This window comes from Condylura cristata, unplaced genomic scaffold (assembly GCF_000260355.1).
Source record: "Condylura cristata isolate star-nosed mole 26May11 unplaced genomic scaffold, ConCri1.0 scaffold00043, whole genome shotgun sequence".
NCBI classification, from domain to species: Eukaryota; Metazoa; Chordata; class Mammalia; order Eulipotyphla; family Talpidae; genus Condylura; species Condylura cristata.
The window spans coordinates 337,944-342,723 of NW_004567144.1; positions in this window are offsets into that span (position 1 = coordinate 337,944).

Below are 4,780 nucleotides of genomic sequence, written 5' to 3' on the forward strand. Positions count from 1 at the left end.
ATCTAGATTGTTAAACTTGTTTGCATATAAATGTTCATAATAATCTCTTATTATAGTCTGGAATTCTGACTTGTCTGTTGCAATTTCTCCTCTTTCATTTGTGATCTAATTTATTTGTTTTTTTTCCCATACGTTTTCTTTCTTATTTATCTAGTTTATTGAGACTGGAGATTAGGGTGTTTCTTTGGGTCCTTCCTTGTGTTCTTGATGTGTCTGTATTGCTCTATACTTTCCTTTTAATAATGCTTTTGCTGTGTCACTGTGTCCAAATGTTTGGGAAGACTGTGTCCTCATTATCATTTGTCTCAAATTATGTTTTAATTTCTTCTTTGATTTGTTCATTAATATATTGGTCTTTTGGTAGTGTATTGTTCAGTATCCTTTGTTTTCATAGTTGATTTCAAGTTTGATGTCTTTGTGGTCAAAGAAGACAATATTATTTTGTTCTTTTTGAATATATATATATATATATATATATATATATATATTGATTTTACCTTGTGACCCATTTTGTGGTTGATCATGAAAAATTATACAATGTACACTTGGGAAATATGTGTCTTCAATTTTGTTTGGGGGGTTCAGTGCCCTACAGATATCTATTAGGCCCACATGGTCTAGAACTTTATTTAAGACTATTTTGTTCTTGATTTTTTTTTGTCTCTTTGATCTATACATTTAGAAGAGTGAGGAATTGAAATTTCCTACCACATATGTATTTTTTTCTAATACCTGTTTTCAGAAATGATAGTAATTATCTAATATATTTTGGTGATCCTTTGTTAGATGAATATATATATTAATGAGTTTTTTCTTCCTTGTGTACTGATCCCTTAATCATTATACAGTGTCCATTTATGCCACTTGTCACTTATTTACTTTGAAGTACATTTTATGTAATATAAGTATGGATATTCCTGCCTTCTTTGGGGTGCCATTTATTTGTAAATTATTTTTTACAACCCTTTATTTTCAGTCTGTTTTCTTTATAACTGAGGTGTGTTTCCTGGAGGCAGTAGAAGATTGGATTCTGTTTTAGAATTTTTATTGATCAGTTTAATCCATTAACATTTAAGGTGATGATCAATATATAGATGACTGTTATGTTTATTGTGCTCATATCTTTGTGGTTCTATTCAATTCCTTCTCTATTTTTCATGTTTATTCCTCTGATAGTTTAGTCCCTAATGTTGCCTGTCATATTACTTGGAGTGGGGACTTAGTAGTGAATGCTCAAAATTTGTCTGAGGTCCTTATTTTTAGCTTTGTAGGATAAAGTATTCCTGGCTGTCATTTTTTATCATTGGGTATTTTGAATATGTGATTCCATCCTCTTCTTGCCCACAGTGTTTGTTACAGAAACCTGGTGTTAGCCTAATCTGTGTTCCTTTATACGTTATCTGATTCTCCCCCCTCTCCTTATGTACTTCATTATTTTTTCTTTGTCTTGGGTTCTTGGAAGCTTTACTACTATGTGCCTTACTGTAAACTTTTTTCATTGTGAGGACTTGGCATTTTCTGACTTTCCATATATCTATTTTCACACACTCCTTCAAATTTAAGAGATTTTCTTAAATTATTTCTTTTAATAGCTTTCCAGTTCCCTTCTCTGTCCTTATGTAATTCCTATGGCTCTTATATTTTCTTTCCTCATGGTGTCATATGTAATTTTATTCATCTCTTTTCCTTTGCATTTATCTTTTTATTATGTTTGGGTTATTTTTTAAACCCTGTCTCCAATATTACTAATTCATTCTTCCGTATTATATATTTTTGTGTTTTTTAAGAACTTTATATATCCTTCATTGTTCTTTTTATATCCTGTTATATCTTTATCTTCTTATTTAGAATATCAAATTGATATGTTTGTAGATTATTACAGCATCCTTTTCCATTTCAATGAATTATCATATATTCCTGTTCTATTTTCCTAAATGTTGTCTTTTTCAAATTCTTTGACTTTCTTAGTTGGGAAATTTTGAATTTTTCATCTGACCAGATGAAAAGTTTTCCCATGATAAGTATTGTTGTGTTATTGGAGTTGTTTGTTTGTTTGTTTGTTTTAGATTTTATTGTTTCTCTGAGGTCTTGCTTGACCAATGTATATTTTCTCCCTAATTTATGCATTTGGGTTTGTGTTGTTGTAGGTGGGGCTTCTGTGGAGCTTTGGTGTTCCTCCTACTCTGTCTGTGTTTTTACTGGGGCATGATGTGGTACATCAAGTCATTTGGCGCTGGTGTAAAGAACTAACAACAGCCCCCAGCTAGGTGAGGGTCATCCAGGCAGTTTTTTAGACTGCTGGGAACCAGTCAGTGGGATCTCTGCCCAATCTTCCCTGAGCATGGGACATATATACAGGTATTGGTTTTGGTATTAGGTTCAAATAATTAATTCATTTTGTGTAATATTTTGTGTATGATATTATGTTGTGGGCCAAACATTTCATGTCATCTGACAGAATCAGGTAAGAGAGGGCACCCCTAAAAAGTTAGGGGCCCTGAAGCTGGCTCCAACTAGATCTCTTTGATTTGCTTTTATCACTCCTGTAATTGTAACCATTTTTGCATTTGGATGCATTTGAGGAAGTCAAAATTTACTTTACATTTGGTTGTTTAAATAAAAACAATTGGCTACTACTGTAAAGTTAATGTGGGAAAATGCAACCGTGCAAATAAAAAGCTAAAAAATTTCAAGAGCATTTTTCTTGCCCAAAGCAGTAATTCAAATTCCATCATTCCACTATCTTCCAGACATGGACACTAAATTAAGCTCCAGAGAAAACAAACAAACAAAAAACATTCGGAAACAGAAAGCTTAAGCCTTTGTATTTTGGCCTTCAACAAGAAACTCTACTATCTCTCTTTTAGTAATAGAACTTAATGAAGTAAACTTTTTACTTTACTTACTTTCATCCTTTACTTATGCTTTGCTTTGATCTTTTTAGGATGCTTTAATGAAAGTGAGGGCCATTAGTAACCAAAAATAAAAGAAGATTTCTTTTTGTTTTGCTAATTTTCACTATAATACAAATATAAATATTGGTTGAAATTATATGAATTCACATGCCTACTTTATCATTAATAAACTGCTTGTTCAACTGCAGAAAATAATAATCATAATAAGAACATTTTGCTTGTTAGCTGTGCCTTTCTTAAAAAATGATAACTGTTATAATCTTGGCTGTAGGTCAAAAGACCTCCAACTGTTCCTGGGAAAAATGTGATAGTTGTTATTATTTTGTGCTCAATGCACATGATGATGTAATCCCATCACTTGCTAACATAAGAATAAAGACCCGGCCCTCCCTGGTGGCGTAGCAGGTTAAAAGCACAGCACTAAGGAGCTAAAGCCACTTCAGCATGAGTTCGATCCCCGCCTGCCCCGGAGGTGACCACATGGCACGGCAGACCTCTCCTGACTGACCCGCCCACTGCTCCCCTCAGCAGTGTACTTCATCGATCTGCCTGTTCTGTTCCCCAATCTGTCTCTGGTGAAGCCTCTCGCCCTCCCTGAGCCTCTGGCCTGTACCCAGTTCTGTATGCACAAATAATAAATAAAATCTAAAAAAAAAAAAAAAGAATAAAGACCCATTGAGACTTTCAGCAGGAGACATTTGTACCTAAAGAAGTGCTTGTGTTCCTCATTCACCTTTGGCCATGCTGTAATTTCCTGCAGGACCCCTGCCACCCCAACTGTTAGAGCTGGATTTCAGAAATGTTAAATATTGGTCTGGCTATATTTATTTATGCATTTATTTATTTTTTAGTATGTGGCTATGTATGTTTCCTTTTCAACTCCATAAAATGTCTCTGGCTTGATGGATTTACAAATGATTTTTACAGAACATTCAGAAAAGAACTAGTGGCTATTCTACACAGATTCATCCAAAAAAATGAAAAAGAAGGAAAACTACCAGAAAAGTTCTATGAAGCCAACATCACACTAATACCAAAACCTAACAAAGAAAACACACACAAAGAAAACTTCAGACCAATCTCCCTAATGAACAAAGATGCAAAAATCCTCAATAAAATCTTAGCTAACAGAATACAACAATGCATTAAAAGAATAATACACCATGACCAAGTGGGCTTTATCCCAGGAGCTCAAGGATGGTTCAACATCAAAAAATCAATTAGTGTAACCCATCACATCAACTAACAAAAGAATAAAAGCCACATAATCATATCAATAGATGCAGAGAAGGCTTTTGACAAAGTTCAGCACCCATTTATTTTTAAGGCTCTTGAAATCCTCGGAATAGAAGGAACATACCTCAACATGATAAAAGCCATCTATGATAAACCCACAGACAATATTATCCTCAATGGAGAAAAGCTGAAAGCCTTTCCTTTGAGATCAGGAACAAGACAAGGGTGTCCACTAGCACCACTGCTCTTCAACATAACACTGGAAGTTCTAGCCAGAGCAATAAGACAGGAAAAAGGCATACAAGGAATTCAAATAGGGAAAGAAGAAGTAAAACTATCCTTATTTGCAGACGATATGTTAACTTACATGGAAAACCCTAAAAGTTCCACAGAGGAACTAATTGAAACCATCCAACAGTTTAGCAAGGTAGCAGGATATAAAATCAACACACAAAAGTCAGAGGCTTTCCTCTACACAAACAACCAATCAAAAGAAGCAGAAATAAAAAAAAATCCCCTTTTCAATTAAAACAAAAAGAATCAAATACCTGGGATTCAACCTAACAAAAGAGGTAAAAGAACTCTACAAAGAAAATTACAAAACACTGTTAAAAGAAATACAAGAAGAC